At 42.9% G+C, this 27,494-nt stretch overlaps 1 long non-coding RNA gene across 1 annotated transcript in view; it reads left to right on the plus strand.

The window, feature by feature from the left end:
* The window catches only part of LOC144819323 (uncharacterized), a 53,785-nt gene that overhangs the window by 19,902 nt on the left and 6,389 nt on the right, over positions 1 to 27,494 (plus strand). Inside the window, exons 2-3 of the long non-coding RNA XR_013607292.1 lie at positions 332 to 434; positions 22,191 to 22,300. This is a non-coding gene — a long non-coding RNA (uncharacterized LOC144819323). The remainder of the gene's footprint in view (positions 1 to 331; positions 435 to 22,190; positions 22,301 to 27,494) is intronic.

The following is a 27,494-nucleotide window of genomic DNA, read 5'->3' on the forward strand; positions in this document are numbered from 1 at the left end:
AGTGAGCCTTGCGGGCCCGCAACATTATGGTCTCTGATTGATGTAAAAGTTGCATGCTGAAGTGAAATTCAACTCAAGATGCAGCCTCGAACAGCCAAGTCACAAGAACATGGAGTGAACAGTTGGTGATCAATAATGTCAAAAGCTGCCAAGAAATCTAACTAAATCAGTACATCGATTTAGCCGTCTTTCACTTGTAGTTATCAGCATATTGCATTTTAGTATTTATTAAAAAATCTATTGTATTTTGAGATTTTATGTTATGCCACAGTTTATATAAATCTAAATGTTGCAAATAATAGATTTCTTTACCCAATTTAATGCCACTCAGTGCATCAACCTCAAGAGGATGAAAGGCTAAATTGACCCTGCAAGGATTTGAACTAATGACCAGCAGTTCCCACCAGATGTTAGCTGCATTCTTTTTAACTGAGGTAAGTGAAATGTTCCATTATGTATTATTTTAGATTATTCGTATATTATAAGCCAGATGTAAGACCCGTTTTTGCATGCGCAGACGGGTTTGCAAACCCGTTTGCTCATGTAAAAACATCATGGGCCATGTACAAAGCCTATTTAGCGAGTCTCAATTTATTTGCAACTCGCTAAATAGATTTTGTGACTTGCTATTTGGAAGGGGCGTACCCTTCCAAATGCGTACTGCATAGGCGAGACCTAAATTAAACGAAAACGTTTGACTTGAATTTTTTTTTTAAATGTATTGTTTTTCTTTAAGTAAAACAGGCCGCCTTTAAAAAAAACTGCTTTATTTAAAAGCAGTACCAGATATGGTGAGCTCCTGAGCCCAGCAGGCCACCATCCCTGGGAGAGCCTGTCATTCCCAATGGGCTCGCAAATTGCGAGAGGCTCATTAATATTAATGAGCCTCGCTATTTGTGACCCCATTGGGAATCGCAAACAGTGTTAAACACACTGTTGTACATTTTATATTGCGCCTTGCAATTTGCGACTCTCAATTAGACGCAAATTGCGAGGCACAAAATAAAATAGTCGTACATCTGGCTCTTATTGTCATATTTTACAGAAATGAAACAGATTTTTTAAAATTTCACATGAATGCACCTAAGCGTTTTTTTGTACAAGAAGATGAGTTATTTGTTAATGAGGTAGGACTCTATCAAAAAGTAAAATGTGTTTTCTTTAGTATTTCCCTGCAGTTTCCTTTCTTGGGGTACACACCAACGTATTAGTAATTAGTGAGGCGAGAACGAGGAGTCCACAAGTAATCAGTCATGCCATGACTTCACTAAACAGCACACCCGTAATTTGATCTGCAGTCTGAAAAACATCGGACAAGTTGTTTAAGGGGTGAGCAGTGGAAATGGTATATCTAACATTTAATATAAGCCATTTATGTACGAATTTCAACAGCATGACATCAGCGACCAGGGGCAGACTGCTCATCTAGTGTTAACCATCAGGGGCATGTGTTTCCCAGCTGTCATGACGGTTTGTACGGTAGCAGTAGGATCCTAAAAGCATTTCCAATTAATGTTCGCACTGATAAAAACGGATTTTATTTCCTTTTTTATGACTATATAAATCTGATTCACAGCAGCAGCGGAAACAATTCAAAGCAAGAATGTCAGGGCAAAGGTACACAATTAGTTACTGAACATAATACATATAAATAACATATTGGGTATATAAACTCAATGGAATACTGAAACCAAGAAAGAAGCAGAGTTTAGGAAGATACCGTGGTAGGTTGTTTACAAAAAATACCATTCACTTTGAGATTTTATGACAGGATGTCGCAAATCCTCTGGTTGTGACATGTGGTAAAATGCAATGTGTGAAAAGAACACGTGTTAATAGCTTCTGAGTGAGGAGGGGTGTGACCTCGGCTTGGAATCACAGCTCTCCGAGGAGCTACCCTGCTTCTCGTCCCTTTATAACCTCCTAACGCTATTCATTATCTGCAGCTATCAATCCTGGGAGTGGCAGGAATATGTTGATGGGTGGTATGGATTTATTTGTCTTTTTAAGTGGAACAAAGGAATTTTTATTCGGTATTTCTCACACAGCTTTCCTCCATCCCTTGAAAGCCAGGCTGGTGTGGAAAGAAGCAGCAAAAGCCCCAAACACAAAGAGAAAGTAAATTTCATTTGCACAGAAGCATATTCTTTTTAATTGGTCCAACTGTAGTATGCATTGCATGACCCAGTAGAATACATAAGGTACAATATACTGGTAAAGAACATTCCAAATGAAAACTATAGACAAAGTATTGCACAATTTTCTATCTGCCTAATAAATTGATATCCAAACACACTAGAAAGTGGATTAAAAAAATAAAACGTTACCTTTTTTACCGGAATCTCCTCTAAGGGCCTGATTACGTCTTTGGAGGTGCGGCGGCACTGGGACTGCCCGTGGCCCCACCGCCATAGCCGTGGTCAGTGAACCTGCCAGATTGGGAGTTTCCTCCTATCTGACGTGCTTTGTTTTTGATGTTCCCACTGCGGTGCCCTGAAAATGGGCACTGCAATGAGAACACTAAAATCAGTTCTTGCACGGCATGGACTAAAAATTCCATAAAGTGCAGGAACTGGTGGGCATGTACACAGGGAGGCACTTGCTGTGCTCCCCAGTGACCAACCACAGGGTGTGAGGCACCTTTGTTTTCTCTCCCCCGCGGAACCGCCATGAAACCCGTGGTGGAGAGGAAACTTGTATTATGCTTGGTGGGACTGCTGTGGTCCCACCAAGCATATTACTGCCTCCTGACTGCCGCAAGAACGCCAGGAAACATTCACTGGCGGCTGCAGCAGGTTGTAGCGGTCCCACTGCCAATATCTCAATAGTGCGGTTGGGAGACCACCACTGCTATGCCCCCGCAAGTCTGGTGGTCCATGGACCACCAGGCTCGTAATCAGGGCCTTAGTAGAAAATGGAGTGCCAGGGCTTTCTGATCAGTGGCTCCACAAAGCTACCCATGTAGTAGATCGTACAACTGAAAGGTGAGAAGAGGCTGAATGAGGAATCTGTCAAGGAGAATGCTGAAATGTGGATCCTGTAGTTAGACAATCAAAGGGGTCAGGCCCAAAAGACAGGACCCTGGTAGGGCCATTTATCAATATGCGAAAAGAAATATATATCAATATTTGCCATCTCAATTTGGCATAGCCAAATAGAGATGGCAATTATTGATATGGATGCACACATAAGTCAGGAAAAAATTGACTGAAATGTAGTAGGAACACCAAAGAAAATACAGTGGTGTCTTCTTCTTTTTTGGAAATATATGTGATACATTGGTTTTGTGTTATATTTATGTCTATAATGTTAATGATACATTGGTCTTGTGTTATATTTATGTTCATGATGTCAAACTAGTGTCAGTGTAAAATATTATGAATGTTCTAAACGTTGTGTAAATTGTCATACATGTATATGTCACTTTATATGTGTTTTTCTATAAAGATGTGAGTTCCTCACATAAAATAAAATAGTCATTGAAAAAAAACGGTTAATAAATAACCCAATCGCTAAAGGAATATAGTGTGGTTGCTGTAATAAATCAAGTATAGAAGTAAGTAGGACACCAGGTTCCCCCTTTCTTTTCGCGAATTATAGATCCTGGTCATCAGAGGCAATGCTATGAGCTGAACTGTCATTCCAATCTACCAGTCAAAAAAAGCAGAGGGATTCAAGAATCAGAGTGACCTATATTATATTTTAAATAATTTCTCCTGTAAGGAAACTATTTTCCACATGTGCCAATGCTGGTTTGGGTAGGTAAAACGAGTGATGGCCACCACGCCCGAAATAGGGTGGTGCAGCCGTATTCTGTCCCGGTTGTCCTTTGATGGACAGAGCAATGGGTCGCTAGTTTCGGATCGCAGAGCCAGCTAAGGCTTCACCAGAGGAAACCCAGCGATTTGTATACGAGCGAGTATTGGAAGTTTGCGCAACAATGCATCCGATGGTTTACAGTGGGTGCACCATTTCACCAAGCTCTACATGAACTCCTTCATTCTTAGCTATAACATATGGCTCCTTAGGAACAAATCAGTCTTAGCCAGTAAAGTGGCTTTTCTTTTGGCCAGTTTAGAAGGATTGTAGGAATGCCTGGTTAATAACAGTGGAGACGGGAGTGAGATTATGTAACCAATGGCTGCTGGATTCCCAGCAGTCTTCACCTTCTGAGCTCCTCTTTGATGCTTGTCAACATATACAACTAGTTTGCTCAATTTAATGTTACTTCTTAGCGGCTGCTTGCATGCCCCTAGGACGTCTTTTCTCGACTTACATTTTTATCCATGAACACATTCTTATTATATTTAATTAATGTGGAGAATGATCTTCAGCCACAAGGTTTTCTCTTTTGTTTACCTGGTTCCCCCAGGTGCCACCAACTTGAATTATTTGACGCTAGCTGGCAATTTATTTACGTTAATTGCATTGAGCTCCAACACTGCAACTGGGGCCCTGTGAATTTCTCATGGGCCTTTTGTGTGTGTTTCTCCTCTTTGCTGACTTTTTTTGAGTTTTGTTAAAAAAAACTCCATGGAGTTAGCACAACTAGTTGTTCGTTTTTAGTGGCCCATATCCTGTGTTCACTTGCATCAGAGGAACTCAAGCGATGTCTTTACTTTTGCAAGAGATTTGTTTTTTTAAGATTCCTCATCGACATGACTGCTTCATCTTGGCCATGATTTATTTTACTTCTTTTGGACAATCTTTTATAGAAACTCGTCCATTTGTTACATAAGTCATGCAGTTTGATCACTGGTGTTTTTCAGTGTTTTTGTGCACTGATATTGGATAATCTATAAATTATTTACTAATTTGCATCTAATTTCTTCACCAGTAAAAATGTCTCAGCAATAAGGTAAGCCCATTTATGTGTTTTTTTGAAGACTTTCTTGCTCTTTTGAGCTCCCCAGTCCCTTTAGTTACAATTAGAATTCTGCTTTGAAGTCTCACATACCCTATGTCCTGAAGAAAGCCCCAGTCACCTTCCTGTTTGGTGTCAAAACATTGACAATTTAATAAAACTTTTAGGCTGCTTATTCCATTGTTCATTAACCTATAATTGTTTACAATACCCGATACAGTGGCTCTAAGATATCGATAATATTGGCTGTATGATTCTTCTTGGCAAACCTTTGTTCTCATTCCTATTTCTACATTTGTTCAGCTGTGTGAACATGTTTTGTATACTGAGTACTGTGCAGTCACTTGACATCACAGTTATCGATTGTTACTATAGCCCCATTACTTTTGCATTTCTTTTGTATTGTATTTTAATGAATTGTTTGCACCTTGAATATATTCTGATATAATACATTCAAGTGCTATTAAGTAGTATGTGTGACGCCAACAATTGCTTGCACAAAGCCTTTTTGAAATTATCCTAGCAATACACAGTTTCCATATACCTATACCTTAATCAGGTCCTTAGGGTTGCAGAGTTGCCTCTCCTCTCATAGGATGGCACACAGCACATCTCCTCATGGCCAGTTGCAGGCTGTGCATGGGGAAGAGCACCTCTGTGAAAGGAATAATCCTGAGCAACCAGAGCCCTGAGCACTGCAGACACCATTGACGGTTCTCATTTCGCAACATTAATGTACTGGGAGATTTCCTGGCAGAATGTGAAGGCCTGATGACTGAAGACTACAACTGTTATGCTCTTGAGTATGACATTTAGCAAAACATTATTTTAACAGAGGAACGTTTGCCACATGTCTTGGATATAGGTTAGTGGAGTTTTAGGAGCATGGAAATGAGTACAAGGCAGAGGGAGTGAAAAGAAGGAGGTAAAGGAAATAAAAGGTTGCTACACCACAAATATTCATTAGCCCTGGTGATGCTTTGAACCAGAACCCTTTGAGTTTTTAATGGTCTTTTACCTGTGGCTTTTCTCCTAAGGTTTTTATTTCCTTGTCTTTAATAAAATCTTGATTGTTTTCATGTTAAGTTAGTGCTAAGTAAAACAAGCACTAGTCATTTATGTATGTGTTTCTTTTTTTTAGTTGTATTACGTATTGTGATGTTGGCCGTAAGTGATCCAAAGTGGGAACCATTTTTTATATGAAATTTTGAAATGACTTTGTTCTGAAGAATGTGTCTCATACTAATTTGGGCCTGCTGAAACAGGCATTGAAGTGCCCATATCTGCTGTGCAGTTGAAGGGGCTGCAAACAGGTGTTGAGAGTGATCCAATGAAGCCAATTCTGCTGCTTTTAGGAGACAAAGCAACTTCTATGGACGTTGGGCTGTTTTTCCTATATTAAATGTATGCCAAGGGGCTTGCAGTAGTATATCACTTGATCCCTCTGTGCATAATTTTTTACAATTAGGTTATATCATTTTTTAAAGTATCTGTCCTTATTTAATATTATCTTGAATACATTGATATGTTGCTCTAATACAGAAACAATTCTGTTTGACCAAGTGGTTGGTAGACAATTATTTGGAACTATCTAGCATTTTGTAAGGGACCAACACATATAGGGCCTCATTTGGATGTCCATTAGAAAGCCCCCGACGGACAGGCTTTTCATGTCTGGCTTTCTGACATGACAAGCCTGTTCAAAAACGACTTGGTGGGGCCCTAATAGGGCCCTAATCCCTCAGTGGCCTCCCGTTGAGGTCCTGAATGGCACCTATGGTGCCCTCCTGTAAATCCCTGCCACGTGGTGCAGGGATTACAGACACTCCCATTTTTCTTTGGGAGCTTGTCTTGCAGACATTTTCCGACCACTGCACAAGCTTCAATAGGAAAATGGTAGTTTAGGACCGTTGCAATACGGTGTTCAGAACCGCCGACCTACAGTCGGTCAGTTCCCACGCCGAGACGGTGTCGGTCAGAGGTAAGTCGACCAACATCGTAATTAGGGCCATTACTGTAAATGACTGTGTGGTATGTTGTGATGGATGTCTCTGTAGATGGATGATTACATTAGGGTTATTTTGTGACAACATGGTAGATTGACAGTCACTTTTTCTTTTTATATGGATTGATATAGAGCACTTGTGGCTGATGTAGAACAGCAGGCTAAAGCCCCTGAAGAGGTCCTAATGCCAGATGTATGGAGCAAGATAAATAATGGAATATAGAATATATTTGTTTATTTCTTCATTCATTCATTTATTTACCAGCTTTATTTAACATAAATCAGACCTCGGGTGCCAATGTGTTTTACAAGGATTCATATTGGTTGCTACAGAGTTCAAATTTGAGAACAGTCACAGACAGGATAAAATAAACAGAATCAGCAAAACACACTGTGTCAGAAGAGTGATCAGTTTAGGTGGCAATTGAAGGGAAGAAAGAGTGGTGGTTGTGAGCTATCCAGGACTGAATATAATTGAGAGTCCCTGCAATGAACTGGATATCATTTGGTGATGAGATTTTTTTATGCAGAGCTCAGTATTGCCAGTGTGGAACCGAAATTATATCTTTATTTTTCAACAGCATAGCCAAGATTTCCATATGTAGGTTGAAGAGTATTGAAGATAGGACGGCTTGCTGTGGAACCCCTTCTTGTAGTAATTAATTTACCAGCTTCATATAACATAAATCAGACCTCAGGTGCAGAGTGTGTTACAACACATGCAAGAGGATGAAGTGGTTTACAGTGTTGAATGTCGCAGTTGGATCAAGGGCGGGGGTCCGAAGACAGGAGTCACAGTCTAGAAGATGAAGAGCCTCATTTGTTATGGGTGAAGTGGTTAATTGCATGCTTCCTCCTGCATTCATCTAGCAGGTCATTGTCTTTGATAGAATGTTTCAGTTGGGTCTATACATGACTTTTGAATACTTTTACTGGGAATGGAAAGTTTAACACGTGGCAAAAAAAATTCATAACCTTGCCTCTAAGCCCTTGCCTATAAGTCCCTACTATATGGTACAAGGTGTACCTAGGGCCAGTAAGTTGAATGCCACTAGTGGACTGCAGCACCTGTTGTGCCAACCACTGCAGTGGGAGTGAAAACATGGCTTTGGGCCAACCACTCTAGCCTGACATTGCAGTGCAAAGCACACTCTGTGACTTGTCAAAATAAACAATTTTTGTATTGATAACTCATCCCCTATGCATGCCTTGTAGCCTACAAGGTAGGTTGAATGGTATTTAAAAGTAGAACATGTAGACTTCTAACATTAACATGTCCTTACAGTGACTAGCAGCCAAAAGCTATGTTCACTATAGGGATGTTAATGTTGCTAACTCAGGTAGTGACCAGCTAGAAAAATGATTGAACTACTGTTTTTAATATCTATTAAAAGCCCAACTTAATGCTGACGTGATAATTTTATTAAATATTAAGAACAATAACTTTTAAAAAGTTACCTTTTCCCTTTCTGATGCTCCTGAAGGCTAATTTACATTAAACTTCCAAAAGTCACACAGTGGGTTAATGGCTCTGAATGAGGTGAGAAAACTGCTTCCAGAGTAGAGAAAAAGGCCTGGGCATAGGGAGGTGTTTTTGTTCCTCTGGCAGGAAGACCAGTTGGGTTGTGCCCAGGAGAACTTAATTTACCTCAAAGAGACCCGTTTTGTCACAAGCAGGTGTCAGGTGACACATTTACTGGTGCCTTCTTTTGTCCTGAAGTCAGGCAGGCACCAAACCCAGTGCAGTAGATCAGCCCCCAGAACTGGTTTGAAGTGACCACAGAGGAGGGGTCACTCATTGCCCTGGCTACACTCTCAGTGGGCACACAGGCTCTGCTCAAAGGGAGAAGAGTTTCACCATGTTGGATTTTAGATGTGCGAGGCACGGTGGGATTGTTTGCAGTAGGGCATACAGGAACTGTTACGAAAGTGGGTAAGGTTACCACTGGGAACTTTTACCCCCTTAGTTAGAGAGGGACTAGGAATCAGCCCCATCTAAAAGCTAATTCTAGACATAAATGTGACAGCCCCTGGCACCTTCCTTAGAACACTGTTGGACCTGAGAAAGAACAGAAGATAACTTGACCTACTGTCTGAGACCTGAGAGGAGTCCTAAAGGACTGGGCCTGCTCCCTCTTGTACCCAGAACAAAGAAGTGGACTCCAAGGGCCAGTTGACTAACCTCCAGTTTGAGTACATAGCAATACAAATCTACAAGAGGCCTTTTCTTAATACCCCCTGTCAGGATCCTAAGGAGGATCCACGCCAAAAACACAATAGTGGGCTAGTATATTGACGTCAAGAACTAAAGGAAGGAAACAAATGGTGACTAAAACCAATAATTGGAAGCTGAGCTTGCAGCGCTGAAAACTGAGGAGGACTGCCAGATCAGTTTTCCCTGCAACGCACTAGTTGTTCTTTCAAAGACACAAATGGAATGTGAAGGGCATCCTTGCCGAAGAATGCAACTTTATCTAAGTGAATGCCTGAAGGAGCAGCCTCTCCAGAGTTCTCTGTCATGAAAGTTCAGTCACAGTAGTGGTGTTGCCTGAATTAATTGTTATAGTTCCTTCGGTCCACGGGTTTGCAGCAAGGAGTCTGTCTGATAAAGCAGTGTCTCAACTTAGAGTTTGCATTTCTTGACAAGAGTAACATCTCTTCTCTGTGTCCGTGTGCTAAAAAATCTCATTGTGTCATAACTTCTACAATAGGAACTGAACACTTATGAGACACTATCTTGGATATTAGTGTCCAAATTACTTCAAGACTTCTAAAGTCTATCATAGTATATAGGAAACTATATCAAGTGTAGTCAAAGAAATATTACTTACTTGTTTCCCTCTCATGAGAAAAATCTCATACATAAAGAGTAAAAGGAACGCTGAAGTGGTTTACGAGAATTATTAACTACAAGAGAAGATTAAGGCTTACCTGAGTGTTCAGAAGCTCGTCAGCCCCAGCTTTCTTTGCCATCCTAATTCACACAAGTACTTCCTCTGGAAGTAAATACAACAAACAATTTAATTGCATAGTGATGTATAAAAAGAATAAAAGGAAAGAACACTAATGCCTTAAGGAAAATGAGAACAAAGAAATTAATTTTCACATACTGGAAAGAGTGTAACTCATATTACGTAGAAGAGGATCATAAGTCGTAAACAGATTGGATATGTAAGGTTGAGTTATAATTAGATTGAACAGTATTCAGAGTAGAGTAGCTAGGAAGTATAATCAGTGTTTGTATTCTTTTGCAGTTTTCTAATTTCCACAAGAAGGGGTTCCACAAATATTCAACACTAAAGCAGATAGAAGATAGGAACACCTTTCCGGGAGAAGAAACCACTGTTATCAGGCTGTCTCTTCTTTTCTCTTCTTTACCCCCTTGGTGCACCTCTGTTGTCCGGTAAACAATAGAGAGAACAGGTGGTGTTCTAGGTGGGGCATTGAGAACGGTCGTCATTCTGCTTCTGTGCAAGTCGTTGGTAAGAGCCCTCTGACCAATAGCAACTGGACCTGACCTGACCTGAACTCTGCTGCTGGCCTATGTTAGAGTGAGTTCTGACACCCCTCCCACCCCCAAGTTCTATTCCTGAGGTCCTGGTACCCTGGACTGTTCCTAGATGGAGTTCTCCTACCACCCCTGAAAACCTGGGAACTAGCAACTTTTGGACTTGAAGGAATCCGCAGGATGAGGACCAACATGCCAAGGTGATCTACCCAAGGTGCATTGCTGCTGGGACAAAGAAACATGTTTTTCCATCCTGTAGTGTCTCCATAGAAGCAAATCTATTTCAGCAGTACCCATGTGAGAATGTATATGCCCTAGCAGAGCTCATGTCAGATAGAGCATGCAGTCTTGCCCTCCTGGAGGATCTGACCCTTTGAATTTTCCTGCTCTGAACTATTCCTGCTTAAACGAACAGCTTCACCATGACTTCGTCCGAAAGTTATCTGGTGCCATGGAGCCCTCCTCAGACACAGCTGCTATCTTGCCCCGCTAACAAAATTTCACTGACCATTTTTGAGACTAAGGGCCTGATTAAGGTTTCATGATTAAGATTTCACAATGGTGAAGGATATTGCATACAACGAAATATTAATCCCATTGGATAATATGGGATTCATATTTCAGCAAACGAGATATACGTAGCGGTTTTGATGGAGTTACCCATCTGCCGAAATCTAAATCAGGCCATAAGTCCCAATCTAAAACCCGGACCGTGTTAAACCTGGTTTGCGTATTCAACCTGTGCTCCATTGCTGTCAGACTGAAATATTGCCTATGTCCTGGTCTTCGATGACCAGTTCACCAGCATTGGCAATTTTTTGAGCTATTTTTAAATGAAAATTCCGTTGTCATTTGAGATTTTTATTGTGTGGTGTTTTGATTTTATTGCTGTTGGGGTACTGCACGAATACTTTACACACTACTTTAGACACTGCCCTAAGTTAAGCCTGTCTGTCTGTGCTCTAGCAACTAGAGGGTTGAGCTCAGACTAAATTAGTAACTTTAAGGGTTCACCCTAAAAAGGGTTGTGATTATTCCTTGAGGTGGGTTGTCAATCCCTCCCCCAATTAATAAGCCGATATCTTTCATGTTCACCTTTTTATATTTGTCTATAGTTCGCCTTATCTTCAGATGGTTTGGAAGAAAGAGTTCTGCTTTTTCACCTTTTCTAGACAGAAATTAGTAAAGTTTTCACAAATATTCTTGGGATTGTTCATTAAAATCAAGTTATATGTGATATGCTGTTTTGTGGTTTCAAAGAGCATGTTTTGGGATGTTATTTGGAATGGTTTATTTATGTTACTGTAAACTACTTTTTGTCTTCAAAGATGTGTATTAATGTTTTTTTTTACTGGTGAGAAGGAATGTCCATTTGGCATTGAAAACTTTCTATAGCCAAAGGATAGTCATTAGGTTTCGCCTACGCAGGGCGCAAGCGCTGCTTTGGAGTGACCTCTTGGAATCGCTCCAGGCTTTTGCTGAAACTCGTGCATGTTTTGCACTGTTTCCTATTAGTACTTGTGCATGTATGGCGTTTACCTTGCAGGAGCGAGCAGCAGCGCCATCTGTTAGCAATTATAGCGCCTGGCGCTGCTCGCTCCCGCAGAGTAAACGCTGTACATGCCCACTGCTCGCTCCCGCGTCACTTTAACTTTCACGGCGGCGTACATGCCCTCTGCTCGCTCCCACGTCGCTTTAACCTTTGGGGCCGCGGTTGTCTTTCAGCGCTTGTTCTTTATCTGGCTTTCTACATTTGGCAGGATGGAATGCCACTCATACCCACACAGAAACAATATCAAAGTCACACAAAAGCAACCAGAAAACCTGTCAGCTATGAGAATATCAATAGGCAATGCTACTGCACTGTGTTACAGTATTGAATACCCCAGGAACCGGATATGCCCAGTGACTCCTCTTTAAACAAACCCCTAACCGCCACATTCAGAGCATCTCCATGACGCACCTAGAAAGCTCCCTTAAAGTTTTGCATGCGCTCAGTGCTGTTAAACTAAACAGAACGCACCAGTACGGCCATCCTGGAATGGGCGGAAGTGAAGTTTTCAACACATCTCTGCCGAGCCAGTCCATACTCATAGCAAGACAGCGAGTCTAGATCAGTCAGAGGGCTACCCACTCGCATGCATCAGTCATTAGCTATTGGGAGGTAGTGACTCCTTTTACACACACCCCGCCGCCCATTCCATGATGGCTACCATTAAACATCCATATTCATTGTTCGTTCACATTAGAGTTTTTTCTGTGGTGGCAACTATCCGGCGCTTCTATGTAGAACCCCCGTGTTAGTCTTTGTTTTCTCTGTGTTTACATCTGGGCCTACGTTGCTTGCAGCTTGGATCACAGCACGTAGCCTGTCTTCTGCTTCGCTGACAGCAGGGCAGACGCCACCAAGTTGGCGGATAATCTGCACCCTGACATTGAATCGATCGATAACATAGTGTCAATAGAGTAGTCAGTAGTAGAGCTTCAGCTGGAGAAGGCTGTGCGGGGCAGAAGGGGACACCTCCCAGAAGAAGTGTCCCGGCGCCTTCTGTACCATTCATTTAGTCTGACAGACTATTGGGCGAGCTGAAGCTAAACCCATACCTGGTATAATGTGATTGACCACCAGATAGCACCCAGCTCCTGAAATGGCAATATAACAGTGCAGATGTTTATTATCTCTGAACACCTGTATGCTCCTGAGCTGTGCCTGTGCTCGACCATTAAATGTCTTTCAGATCTGATGACAAGTGCTACTCTAACACTTGAGTTAAAGTTATGCATCACCTACCCATTTAAAGTACTGCTGTTGATAGCAAACCAACAGTAATCAGCAAAGTCAATGGGTATCGCTCTTTGGACCTATAGCATTAGCCAATGCTGTGTAGCATTGATAAAAAGAAATAAAATTTTTGCATATGCTCCTTAGCAGTGGCAAAATAAAACAAGCATTGGCATAGCCAATAGGTCTCGCCTTTGGGACCGTATACGTGTTTAGACATGCAACAGTTGATGTTGTTGCACCAGGGATAGTGTGCTGCATAGCAAAATACTTATAAGGTCCGAAAGGCAAGACCTATTTGCTATGCCAATGCTTGTTTTTCATTAAGTTTCTTTCAGGACAATTTCAGTTTTTGTCATTTTTGGGGCCCTAAGTTCTCAATAAACTCAAATGGTTTGTAGGCTATGGAGATGTGATCCTTGATCAAAGGGATATTTTCTCAAGAAGAATTGATTTGATAATTCAGATGACTCAATATTTGAGGTCCCTGACGCATTCGAGGTCTCTGACCCAATTTATAGTTGTTCTAAAGTTGGCCTTTGGGTTATGCCTTCAATGAAGAGGAGATTGGGTGTCATTCGGAAATGGTCAGACCAGTCAACCAAATCTGAATATGTTGTCTTAATCATACCCTATGGTGCAATAATGAGAGGGATAATCAGAATGGATATTTTCTAGTGTGGGAGTTTAACAAAGTTGTTTGAGGTTGCTGTTGTTCAGTAAAAAACATGTTATGAACAGCTGAGTTTTTTTCTTCTTCCAATTGTAATCACCTAGAAATGTGTTTTATTGAAGGAAATACTTGTTTTGGTAAAAGACATGATGAGTTGTTATACAAAGGTTATGTTTTCCCTCAGGGGGATGTGGACCCTGAGGGATGTAGAATCCTAAGGTATTATTTCCATCAATAAACTTTGGAAGGTGGGGAATTTTTCAGGTTCTTGCATAAAATATGGTCTCTGTGGATAAGTGCTACACCTCTGCTTATCTTACCTATTACCTAGGGTCATATTCTAGATAACCACAAAAGGTGAGTGTTGGGCTTGGCCCTTTTTTTGCAGAGTCATCCCTGAACATTTTGCCTTCCTCCTCTATTTTTTCTGACCTGTTGTTGGCTGTTTTATGACTCTGGGCTCTTTACCACTGCTGATCGGTGCTAAAGTGCATATGCTCTTCCTATTGTAAATTGATGTATTAATTATTGATTCCATGATTGGCTGGTTTGGTTTACCTGTCAGACCCTAGTACAGTACAGTGTACCAGGAGTGTGCCCAGGGCTTGTAAACCAAATGCTACTGGTGGGCTTGCAACACTGGTTGTGCCACCCACAGAAGCAGCCTGTAAAAGTGTGTCTAAGGTCTGCAATTGCAGAGCATGTGAGCAGTCTGGTACTGCTATGTTGACTGGGCAAGTGCACCCACTTGCCAGTCCCTAAACCTTCCCTTTTCTTCATATCAGACACCCCTATGGTAGGCCCAAGGGCAGGGTGCATTGTAAGTATAAGGTAGGACAAGCCCTGGTGTGTGTGGCATGTCTTAATAGTGAATTACAGCCATTTTCGTTTTTCACTATTGCTAGGCTACCTATTCCCTATAGGCCAGAATGGGCAGTTAGATTATTACATTTTATAATCCTAACTGACTCAGGGAACTAGGTAGAAATTCGAGTTTAGAATGCCTGAACTCAGAATGATAAAATACATATTTTAGTGAAGTTGGTTATAACATTCTGTGTTTGAAAATACCACTTTTAGAAAGTAGGTATTTTCTTGCGTAACTATCCAAGCCTGCCTCTGCTAGGTTGTATATTCCCTGTCTGGAGTTTGAGTGACAGGGGCTGGGGGATTCCAGGAGACAGGGTGAGTCAGCCCAGTGGTGAATAGAGAAATCTGCATCTAGATGGGAGGGAGGTGTTGCACCTGGGACCTGAATAGGGCTATGCCGTCCCTCCACAATGCTGGCTCCACCTCATGTGGTGCATCTGATGTCTCTGCCCTGCACTGTGAAAGGAGAGATGGAGTAATGTCAACAGAGTGCTCCAGGGCTGTGCCTTCCCGCCACAATGCTGGCTCCACCTCCTGTGGGGCGTCTGATGTTTCTGCCCTGCACTGTGAAAGGAAAGAAGGAGTCATGTAAACAGACTGCTCCAGGACTGACCAGAACTGGTTTGGATTAGGCAAAGGCCACTCTGCCCTCAGAGGACAAAGGATTTGGGGGTATAAGTATTGGGACCCTGATCCCAAGAATTTAGATCACTTTTGGACAACAAGAAGAATCCTTTGCTGAGGAGTGGAACCAGAAGATACTGAGGATAGACTATCCATAAGCTGAAGTGCTGCTTGGGGGATTGGCCTGCAGTGGTTGCCTGACTACCAAAGAAAGGAGAAAGGAACTTTGTGTACTTTATTCAACTTGTAAAGGATTTCCAAGGGCTTGAGAGAAGAGCTTGCCTCCTGCTGAAGTCCCAGGGACAACAGACTTCAACCACCAGCTCCCCAAGAGTTCTTTGAAAGTGCCTGCTGCTGTTTTGGGCCTTCTGAGGGACTGTGTGTTGCATGGAGCTGGAAGCATCTCGCAACGAAGAAGAAGTGTTTTGCCGTCGCAGCCGCTGTCATCGCATCGTGGATGTCACCGCTGTAGCTGTCGCATTGCACTGCATCAAGAGAAGCATCTCGCAACGAAGAAGAAGCAAGTTGCAGCCGCTGCCATTGCATCGTGGATGTCACCGCTGTAGCTGTCACATTACACCGCATCAAGAGAAGCGCCTCGAATCCACTGAGAAGCGTGCCGCCGCCGGAGCCGCTGTCGTCGCATCACGGAACAAGGGTGTCGCCGCTGCAGCTGTCACATCGAGCGGAAGCGTCTTGCATCATCGGAGAAGAGTGTCGCCGCCAAAGCCACTGTTGTCTCATCACGGAACAGGGGTATCGCTGCTGCAGCTGACGCATCGAGTCGAGACTTCGCGCAACATCGGAGAAGCGTGCCGCATCAAGAAGAAAACAGCGTCTTTATTTCTTTACACCAAAATTTCATCGCATCGCGGCGTTGCTCGCCGCATCGCCCCGGAAATGCAGTAAGGAACCAACGCATCACCATCCTTGCAACACTTTCGTTGCCCTGCATTTCGCATCTTAAGGTACATTGAACTCAAAGTGTCGCATTTTAAGATCTGAAGAGAACTAAGCTAATTCTACCATTTTAAGTATAGTATTGTGGATTTTTGTCGTTTGTGGTCTTTTGTTAAATCTATATAAAGAATACTTATTTTTAATATACAACTGTGTGGTGACCATCTGTAGTGTTGTCACTGGATTACTGTAGATGTTCACAAATGCTTTACACACTGCCTCTGAGATAAGCCTGTCTGCTCGTGCCAAGCTACTATGGGGGTGAGCAGGGGTTATTTTAGGAGTGTACCCCCTTACCCTGACTAGAGGCAAGGGTCCCTATTTGTCACAAGTACCTACCTTTGCAAACTAGAGACCCCCCAAATCTAACAGGGAGTTGGGAGTGTATGTGCTGGACCTTGATTACTCTTAGTCACTCTATCTTTATTGATGGTATATTGTAGGTAAGTCTAGGGGTGAGGACATCCAACAGTGGTTGATTCAGCAATGTTTCAGTCAATATTAGGAGGCTGAGATTATTAGCCTCAATCAGATTAGCAATCTCAATGTATAGTAATACTGCTGATCTGGAGCTGTATAATAGACATGTATGTGATGGTTTCATGAAGCCTTTCATGGAGGATCGGATAACCTCAGGACCCGATTCACAAAGGTAAAGTTAGACAAAAGTCTAACTTTACAACTTTTGGTGTTCACGAAATGCATTTACTACTCATAATGCCCTTTGTGAATACCGAAAGTCGAACTTTACGACTTTCAGTATTCACAAAGGGCATTTACAAGTAGTAAATGCCCTATGTAAATACTGAAAGTTGTAAAGTTAGACTTTCGTCTAACTTTACCTTTGTGAATTGGGCCCTCAGGTTTGATAATCCTGTTGAGTAAATGCGTTTTTTGTAGTATTTTGGCATATTTGTCTTTGATCTCATTCTGTTTGGTACCTTGGGGGCCAAGATCTGAGCAAGACAGCTATGTTCTTTAGGGTTAGAGGGTGGCAAACCAGTGAAGCTAGAGTTGGGGAGAGCCAGGGGGGCTGGATTTACTTTTTATGCTAACATTATTCTGACGTGTGACAAAGTAAAAAAAGGACCATTTTGGGTTTGCAGAGAGGCATCCTTCCTCCATCAGAGGTGCATCCATTGTGATTGACAAGCTGTTGAGTTCAAGCTGTTGCCTTCCACTTTAGTAAGAATTAGATTGAGGAGTTTTTTAGATCTAGCAATGTTGATAAACTCTGTTCCTCTCCTGTTTGGTGATCACAACGTTTTTTAAATCGTTTTGTGAGCATTTGATTTTCTTAGAAGTTTTCTTATGATAAGTGACAGACAAGTGTAGGGAATTAATTCTAATCCTTTGGATCATGACATACCAACATTTGGCGTATTTTTTGTGTTTGTGGTCTGGGGAGAGACACATCTAGTATTATAAGAGTTTTGGGTAAGGATCATTGTATGCAGACTAGAGTCTTATTCTTTTGTGTTGGTTGAGGAATAGAAGTGGAATTAAGCTACCTAAATGTTTTACCTCTTTGTGAGCACTGACAATATACCATCACTTATGTTTCCACATTTCTAGATACAATGGCCAAAGATAAACATGAATGGATTTTCCTCCTGAGTCTTTCTTCTCCAAGTGGCTGCTTTCATTGCAGATATCAGTCATTAAGGTGGATAGTAAATAACTGAACATTGCAATAAAGATGGATTTCTTGAAAGGAAATGTGGTCACTGTCAATTCAATGTGCACTCGTTTTACCAGTGAATTTCGCGGTCCAATTTTTGCAGATTTAATTTCTACCAGGAATGGACACGGATGGGTTTTCGGTTGGTATGATGTTTTTTTTTTACAACAAATGGGTATCTCAAATGGCAGATGAAGCCACTATACCAGAGAAAGAGTACCTTGTTGGTGGAAAGCACTGATGTTAGCTAATTTTTCAATAACATCAGTATGGATTCCGAAAATTAACTGCATTCGGAGGAGTGAAATTCTGCGATCTTTTAAGCCCCTTCATTTAGACGAAAGAGGGCGTTTACAGTGGTGATCGTGTGGCATTGAGTAAATCTGGTTTATATGGCACAGAATACATCATACCATATCACAAACTGCTCTGACATCCCAAATGTAATGGAAAAACGGGCTTAAGCCTTAACGAAATGCTGTTTCATATAAACATTGTATAGCTTTATCTTTCATTTGAACCCAAAATTTCCGGAATTTTGTTAATTAGATTCATATTGATTCTCACAAAACACCATGTTACTGTCAATAGACACTTCATTTTACTCTGTTAAAATGGAACACACGTTCAATTAATTTTCACAGCACAGCCACAAGTATTCAGGTAAGCACTTTAAGGGTTCCCATTCCCCAACCCCCCTTTTCTTCTGCACAGCCCATTGTAAACCCCCAGCACATTCAGCGCTAGTTTGCTAGGTTTGGTCTGTATAACCCGCTTCATTATGCATTCATTATGAATGCTGAAGTTCCACTTTTTCTGTAACAACTGTAGGAACGATTACAAGCCTCAGCAGGCTTCCTACTACTGCTTAAACAAGCATTGTTAAAGCTAATAGGTCTCGTCTACGCAATAGCTACTGTCTTTGTCAATATGTTTTAGCTATGTTCTACACCAGCTTAGCTGCTGTTCAGCATGGTTAACAGTTAGTGAGGTAAAGAAGAGAGGTGTGGATTATTGTAAAGTGGAGTAGAGTGGAGTGTTATGGAGTACTGTAGGGAGTTTTGGAGTGGTGTAGACTGGTGTGGGGACGTGTAGAGTGGTGTAGAGTAGAGTTGGTTACAATGACTCTCCCAGTCATTGTAACTCTAACACATACCTCCTCCCTGCTATTTGACTCCTATCAGCTCCCTCCCAAGTGGTTCTACCCCATGACAACGTGCTCTCTATGAGGTTATCTCAGGACTCAAGGACTACCTCAATGCTGCTCAGCACACTTGGTCTTCCGAACCTATGTAGAATACTGCTTTATTGGATCAGCCCCAAGAAAACGTGCACTCTATGAGGTTATCTCAGGACTATAAAAGGGTAATTTGTAGGCGCACTACTAAAGGTAATGATAAGTTGGGTTTAGTTGTAAGGAGCTCCAGGGAGTCACTCTCTGAAAGGGAGTGATAGTATAAATCAAATGGGAAGCTATCTCAGGACTCACACACTACCTCAATGCTGCTCAGCACACTTAGACTTTTCGTACCCATACGTAGAATACTGCTTTATTGTATGAATCTTGCTCAAAATCTGATGTGAAGTACTACAATACCCTCGGGTCAGGCTAGCGCTATATAAAACTCCTTAGTAAAAATAAATAAATAATAAAGTTGAGTGAAATTAAGTGGAGTGTCATGGAGTGGCACAGAGTGGAGTAGTGTAGAGTATTGTGGAGTATCATGGAGGGAGTAGAGTGTTGTTGACTGGAAGGGCATAGAGTGGAGTGGAGTAGAGTTGAGTTGAGTGGTTTAGAGTGGAGTAGAGGGTTAGAGTGGAATAGAGAGACATAGAGTGTTGTGGAGTGGTGTAGAGCACAGTGGAATGGGATTGCTTTGAGTGGAGCAGAATATAGCAGAGTAGAGTGACATAGAGCGGAGTAGAATGTCATAGAGTGAAGTGGCATAGAGTTGAGTAGTTTAGGAGAGTGGGAAGGCATAGAGTGCACTATAAGGGTGTTGAGTCGATTGGCATAGAGTGAAGTGGCATGGAGTTTCAGAGTCGAGTGGCAAAGAATGGACTGGCACAGAGTGGAGCAGTGGAGTTGAGTAGAGTGTTGTCAAATAGAGTGGATAAAGTGGAATAGAAGAAATTGCGTAGAGCATTGTAGCGTGAAGAAGTGTTGTAGCGTGAAGTAAAGTGTATTGCCATAGAGTGGAGTAGAATTTAATAGAGTAGAGAATCATAGAGTGGAGTATCATAGTGATTTGTAGAGTTGAACAGAGTGCAGTAGCATAAAGTGCAGTGACTCAGAGTGGTGCAGGGTAGATTGTGGTGGTGTAGAGTGCAATTGCATATAGTGGAATGGAGCAGAGTTGTGTAGAGTGAAGTGGCATCAAGTGAAGTGTTGTAGAGTGGACTGGTGCAGGGTAGAGTGTAGTGCTGCGGAGTAAAGTGCAGAGGTGTACAGTGGAGTGGCATTGAGTGCAGTGGTGTAGTGTGGAGTAGAGTGCAGTTGCGTAGAGTGGGGTGATGCAGAATAGTGCAGCATAGAGTGTAGTTGCACAGAGTCCATTGGTGTAGAGTGATGTATAGTGGTGTGGACTTGAATGGTGTAGAGTTCAGTGTCAGAAAGTGCACTCTTGCAGAGTCGAGTGTCATAGAGTGCATTGGTGTCAAGTAGAGTGGTGCAGAGTACAGTGGTGCATAGGAGGGTGAAGTAGAGTGCACTGGCACAGAGTAGAGTAGAGAAGCGTAGAGTGAAATGGCATGGAGTGTAGTGTCATAGAGTGCAGTAGAGTGGTGAAGAGTGATGCAAAGAAGAATGCAGTGGCAAAGAGTGCAGTGGTGCAGAGTAGAGTGATGCAGAGTTCAGTGGAAGAGGGCACAGTATTGCAAAGTAGCGTTGCACAGAGTTCAGTGACAAAGAGCACAGTATTACAGAGTAGAGTGTCGTAGAGTGCAGTGGTGTAGAGTAGAGTGGTGTAGAGTTCATTGGTGTAGAGTGGTGAAGATTAAAGCAATGTAAAGTACAATATTGTAGAATAGAGTGGCAAAGAGTGGAGTGGTGTAGAGTGTTGCAGAGTATTATATAGTGGCATACAGTGCAGTGATGCAGAGTAGACTGGCATTGGGTGCACTGCGTAGAGTGTATTGCTTTGGAGTAAAGTGGCGTAGAGTGCATTGGCAAAGAATGCAGTGGCGTAGAGTGCAGCTGCTTAGAATATAGTGGCGCAGAGTGAAGTGAAGTAGAGCGCAGTGGAATGGCGCAGGGTAGATTGCAGAGGTGTAGAGTGAAATGGCGCAGAGCGGAATACAGTGGCATAGCATGCAGTGGTGTAAACTAGATTGTTTGAGAGTAGAGTGAAGTGGCATAGAGTGCAGTGGCATACAGTGCAGTTGGGCAGAGTAGAGTGGCATTGAGGTCAGGGGCCGAGAGTGTAGTCTTGCAGAGTGTCATAGAGAGCAGTGGCATAGAATGCAGTGCTGCAGATAACATTAGAGTGGCTTAGAGCGGATTGGCGTAGAGTGCAGTTTCGAAGAGTGCAGTGGAGCATATTTAGAGTGGTGTGGGCTAGAGTGCATTGGCATAGAGTAGGCTGGTATAGAGTAGAGAGGCATCGAGTGAAGTGGTGTTGCATAGAGTGGTGCAGAGTATAGTGCAGTGATGCAGTGTGGAGTGCAGTGGCGTAGTGTGGAGTGGTGCAGAGTAGAGCGCAGCAACTTTGAGTGGTGCAGAGTAGAGTTGAATGGGGTAAAGTGCAGTATGCCTGATATGGTAGCCCACTTCCATTACACACAACACCTCTTCAATTGAAATGACCATGACATTTGCAGACATACAGTTTTACTGATAAAAGCATACTGCACACAAATGACAATGTGTGGAAATGTCATCACCTAGTGTATTGATTTTCTTTGATCGTATTGAAATATTTGTTTCCACCACTCTTCAGAATTACCAAAATATTTGCTTAATTTGTGCTTTCCATATTCGGAAGAATCTGGCACTTTATTTACAGACATTGAAATTGTTTTGTGCTGTAAAAAAAAACCTTGTAGAGTACACCAGAGAAGCCCACGTGATTGCCACATAAATCCTCTAATTTTGAAGTCAGAGAAAGAAAAGTAAACACCAAGTTCCCTGGAAGATAGAGCCTGACATTTGCCCCTGTTGTTTTTGTTATGCATAGCAAATGTGACAAGATAAGAATAACATTTAAAGGTCTTTTTTTTTACAGAAATTCAGTACTGAAGGAAGAATACAGTAAAGAGACTTTGGCCAAGAAGGGAGAAACTCGAGCTGGACAGTCTAAAACAAATAAAACAAGCAAATAGAAAGCAAGCAAATGTGAGTTAGAAACCACAGGACCAATGCTAAGCACAGGGTGGAATGCCTTCCCAGGGAAGCTTTCCGAATGTCCCCAAGATATCATCTGCAAAGAAAAAGCAACAAAAAAAATCATACCCACTCATATGGAAACCGGCTGATAGCCATGATGAGATGCTTAGGGTGATATTCTATATTTTGAAAAGGAGGAGTTTTTCGAACTGGTGTGGGTCCAAATGTATCTGCTTTCCATCATAGATATTTTTGCCCACTAAATCAAATCCACAAATATCGGCTGTGTTGTTGTGGTGCTCAAGGGCGCGCATTTTACCCGCGCCCGTGCAGTAACATTAAGTACCGAAGAAGTGCTAGTTTCTTATGGGAGGGGGAGGGAGGGGGCAAATGCGTCAGACACGTGATGCGAAGCCAGTCATTTGCAGTTTACGTTCTCTGAACAGTTTCTTGGCACTTTTTAGTCGATATATTTACTGAAACACCGCCCGCCAGCACAAGCATGCAAGGTAGAATGTGCTCTGCCCAGCTGACCCCGGAAAGGGTCCGGCTGCTAAGCAACCAGTCAACAGGGGGATACCCATCTTCCCCTTCCTACTGCTCCGTCGCTTTCATCTAGTTTAGCCCGCAGACAGCTTAGACCCGCTCTCGATTTTAGATATTCACTTCTCCCACATTGACTGCAGCTTCACCGTGAACCATGCTGTAAAATCAGTTTCGTTAGTCTTAGGACGCGAGCTGCAAAGTATATTTACCGATGGCAGGGCCGCTGGAATTATGTGGGGCGTTTTCAGCATAATTATGGCTATGCTGCATTTGCCACATAATCCATTATTTGCTGCATAATCTGGAGATTCTAACAAAAAAAAATGTCGTTTCTAATTAGAACGTATCTAAAGTTACTAAAACGCAGTGACACGTGTTACTGCGCAGTGCGCAGTACGAGGCCGTTTGCAGAGTTTGAATAGTCACCTTTTTGTTCCTGATTGATTTATTTGTGTGTCCATGTCAAACCAGTAATAACGAGGTGAAACCTCTGCCGATAGAGTGTTAACGTGTAAAAATGTCAGTCATGAGGTTGCACTGTCACAGTATGTGCCGCATTTGTCTTTTCTTGCACCATAATTTAGTCACCCCTGCCGCATAATTTGGTCCCGTAATGGTCACATAACTGTAGTGGCCCTGACCTTTGGCTACAACCAATGGTGCGACTTGAGCAGCACCGTGAGGCTGGGATGGTTTCTGACACACCAGCGCCCACTACCAAAGTCCTTCTCTCTACAGCAGTGGCATATTCATTTTTAGTCTGACGTTTAATATAGCACCGGAGAATCCTCCTTTTGTAACTTCACGGCGCAGTAGAGTAATAAAGGCAATCATAAAGAAACAGGGCGAGTTACTATTCAATGGCGGATGGCCCCCTCTCAATTAATATTTCTCATTGTGCTTCCAGGGGACTGTCAAATCAGTCGGACGCCAGCTTGGGCAGGTTAGTTTTCCGGAGCTTCCTCCAAGGAGTGCAGATGGGAAGCTTGTCGAGCTACATCATGCAGTGATTAATTTGAGCCGGCGCTTGTGACAGTCTGCCACATGGTTGTGCTGTCTGCCAGATTTGAGTATGAGCGCAACAACAGCTGTTTATAAATGTAATATACATTAACAATCATTAATAGTACCACCCAATCCATTCTGATAGCTTTGGGGGCCTTGACTGGTCTGAATCGTCACACTTGTAGGAGTGTGATGGTTAGTAGTAATTGGCAGAGCTGACACGGGCAATGGATGGTGCAAGCTGCTGTGTCCTCTTGAGGAGGACCCGGGCACTTAGGGGCAGATTTACAATTACTGGCGCATCCCTGTATATCAGCAGGGATGCGCCAGTAATTGTGCACCGCGGCTCCGCCACCCATGATGCGCCACATTTACAATGCGGCGCACCATGGGGCAAAAACGGCACAGATGCGTCACGCAACTGTGCCGTAAAGACGGCGCATTGCTGGAGTTGCGTCGCAAGCGCAACGCAGCTCCAGCAATGCTCTGGGGGGCCTATTCTTCCAATGCCTCATCAAGCCTTACGCCTGCTTCAAGCAGGCGCAGGGTTTTGACGCAGCATGGCCTAAAAGTGACTAAGTGAAATCTTGTAGATTTCACTCAGCCACTTTTAGGAGGCATTCCTGCGCAGGAACGCCGCCCCCTGCGCAGAACCGCCTCCTTATGGCGCAGGGCTTTAGAACGTGACGCATCTCCCAGATGCGTCACGTTGTTAATACCCCGCACCATGGCGCATCTTTTGCGTCACCGCTGTGTCACAAAAGTGACGCGACGGCGGCGCAAAAGAGGCGCAAGCGGCTTGTAAATTTGCCCCTTATTGTTTTACAAATTAACCATTGGCTACATGTAGTCGTGCTGTAATATTTGAGGACGTTTTTGCTGTAGCCTTTATATGTAGCCGACTGCATGCATTACAAGTGACCCACAGTGGATATGGTGCAGTATAAAGCGAGGACGGAAATAAATAGTTCAACAACGGGCCAATAACTTGGGGTAGTAAAGTAATTGCCTGACTGCTGAGCTTGACATCTCCTAATAAACCACTGGGGCACTGAAGACTTACTGGATAATAACTGGGCCAAAAGAATTCAACCATTGCAGAGCCAGGTAGAAAAGAGGGAATAGCAAATGAACTGTAAATAGTCAGGGCCCCTCGCTGAATGTGCGAGGAAACAAAAGCACTGGAGCAGGAAACGACCCCTACATGACACTGTCTGCTAGCAGTGCCAGAGCCAAGCACACAGTGACACCATAGATACACATGAAAAACAGAGAGACAGAGGGAACACAAGGGCTCAAACACAAGAATAAACAAACCTAAAACATAGCAGGAGGCCTTGAGGCTCAGAGCAGCAGGCAGAGCAAAAGACGAAGCCCCCTTGCAGCCACTAACCCCTCATGAAGGGAGCTCCCGTTAGTGAAAGAGCAAAAGGCAACTAACTTAAGGACCTATCAAACTTGAATCACCGGGGAGGTAGAAATGCAACGAATAAACCGAAAATGGCTAACAAGCCAAGCTGGGACAATAACACAGAAGGTAGAAGAGAAGGGTGTCATTGTGCAGGTACATGGGCGGAGCAACCTTTTTTTTCTAATGTAGCAAAACAATTGCCTGCCTCCAGTGGAGACTCGCCCTCGTAACAGGGCATGTTCACCCAGAAGGGTTTCTTGGCGCTGAAATAACGGATGTCGATTTTTACCCAACTCAGTGGTACCCATTTTATTATCATCAGAAGGATAAAAGGCTGAGTAGACCCACCAAGATTTGAACCTGTGACCATTAGGTCAAACACTCATTCTTGTAGTCACTACATCAGTTCACTTAGCCACCAGATGGAGCTACATGAAGCCTGCAACGGAGCAGACAGACGAGGAGGTAATAGGAAAATGCAACTATCAATATTTCAGAAACAGTAAGTGGGCTGTAGAATGAGGGACCCGATCATTCGCTGACTCACTCTCATACACACAAGGCGGCATTTTTCTTAACCTCAAATGATGAATGTTCAAGATTCAGAAATTACATTTGTCAAGTAGGCTTTTCCGAAATAGGACTATCCCACTGCCAACTGGTTGCTATGGGAACAGGACTCCTACTGGCTGAGCGCTGTGGTAAGGCAGGCTCTCCAGGGGTTTCCCGATCACTACCTTCTCCTGCTCCTGTCTCTCCCTTTTCTCCGGCATTCATCCTTCCTTTCTCTCTCTCTCTTGTCAACTTCTCTATTTCAGCTTCTTCCACATTGGCTGCTCCGCTTTTTTGTAATTTTGTGTCTCTATCCCGTGATCTCCCGCCGTCTCTCCCACTCATTTTTCTTTACTCCTCTTTCCATCTGTTTCCTCTCTCTTGGCAGCCCTCCCCATCTCATGTTTTTCCACACTCTGCCTTTCTCTTTCTTCTTCTTTCTCTAACTCTTCTTTTGTGTCTCACTATTTTTCACTCTCTATTTTATGTCCTATTTTATCTCCGTTCCTGCTCCACCCCCTTTAGCCTCCCTCCATAGGAAGCACAGATGCTCACTATACATCTTTCTTCCTCTTTCTCTCCCCATCCACTCTTTCTTTCGTTTGTCACCCCTCCATCTTCCTTCCTCTCTCTCTCTCTCTCTCTCTCTCTCTCTCTCTACCTCGCTCTCGTCACGCACTTCCTCTCCCCTTTCTTTAACTCTATTTTCACCAACTCCGCTCTCCTTTCCTGCTGATTTTACTGGAAATGTCCCATCTCAGATGCAAGATCACAAGGGCAGTGCATGTCACACAAAACTGTAGCATTCACACACACTGCACGCCCTGCATCACAGTAGCCTGACACAGAATATGCTGTAATACAATAATTGTGCTAAATTAAGACATGCCAGTGCAATAAAAACTGCTAGCCAGCCTTAGAGTAAGTGACACAGAGCACGCAGAGAAGTCACAGGGGCCCATTCACACAGTCTATTCAAGTAGCACTCCAGTGGTACTCTTTTACAACTCTTACATACTTCTGTAAACTAGTCCCAAACCATCAAAGATGGGAATATTCAGGACTATTCAGAAAATATTTATATACAGCTAGAACATACAGAAAGGAATGTGTCCTGTTGGCTCTGAAGTATTGTTTCCAGTAGTCATACATTTCTTTTGTGAATCAATCCTGTAATAGTTAGGTCAGATTATGTTTTTGGGACAGATGTTAATAAAAAAAAAGGGCAAAGCCCATAAAACGAATTTGGTTGCGCGCACTGCATCACCAAATGCGATGCAGTGCGCGCAACGAAATTCGTTTTATTTATTTATATGTTTACTTACCTGTTAAAGTCTGTAATCCATACATTACTACCCCCCACCCTGCCCCTCCCCCTCCCAACGTCACCGCCCTGCAGGTACACCTACTACCGGCCTCGGCTGAGTGATTATAATAATGCCTGGCTTTTTATACAATACTTTATATCATACGTCTAAAAATTGTAAACTCTGTGTATAACAGATATTACCACTACCTCATTTATGATAATCAATTCAAAAATCCCTGAAAGACTGACGCCGCCTTTCCAGGAATCAACCTAATGACGGCAAAAGCATATCAGTTGTCAGCAGCAAGTGATCGGTTGACTACAAGGACAGAGCCCCCCTTCTGGCTCTGGATTAGTCAGCTTGCTGTCCATTAGGTGCT

This window comes from Lissotriton helveticus, chromosome 2_1 (genome assembly GCF_964261635.1).
Source record: "Lissotriton helveticus chromosome 2_1, aLisHel1.1, whole genome shotgun sequence".
In the NCBI taxonomy this organism is placed as follows: domain Eukaryota; kingdom Metazoa; phylum Chordata; class Amphibia; order Caudata; family Salamandridae; genus Lissotriton; species Lissotriton helveticus.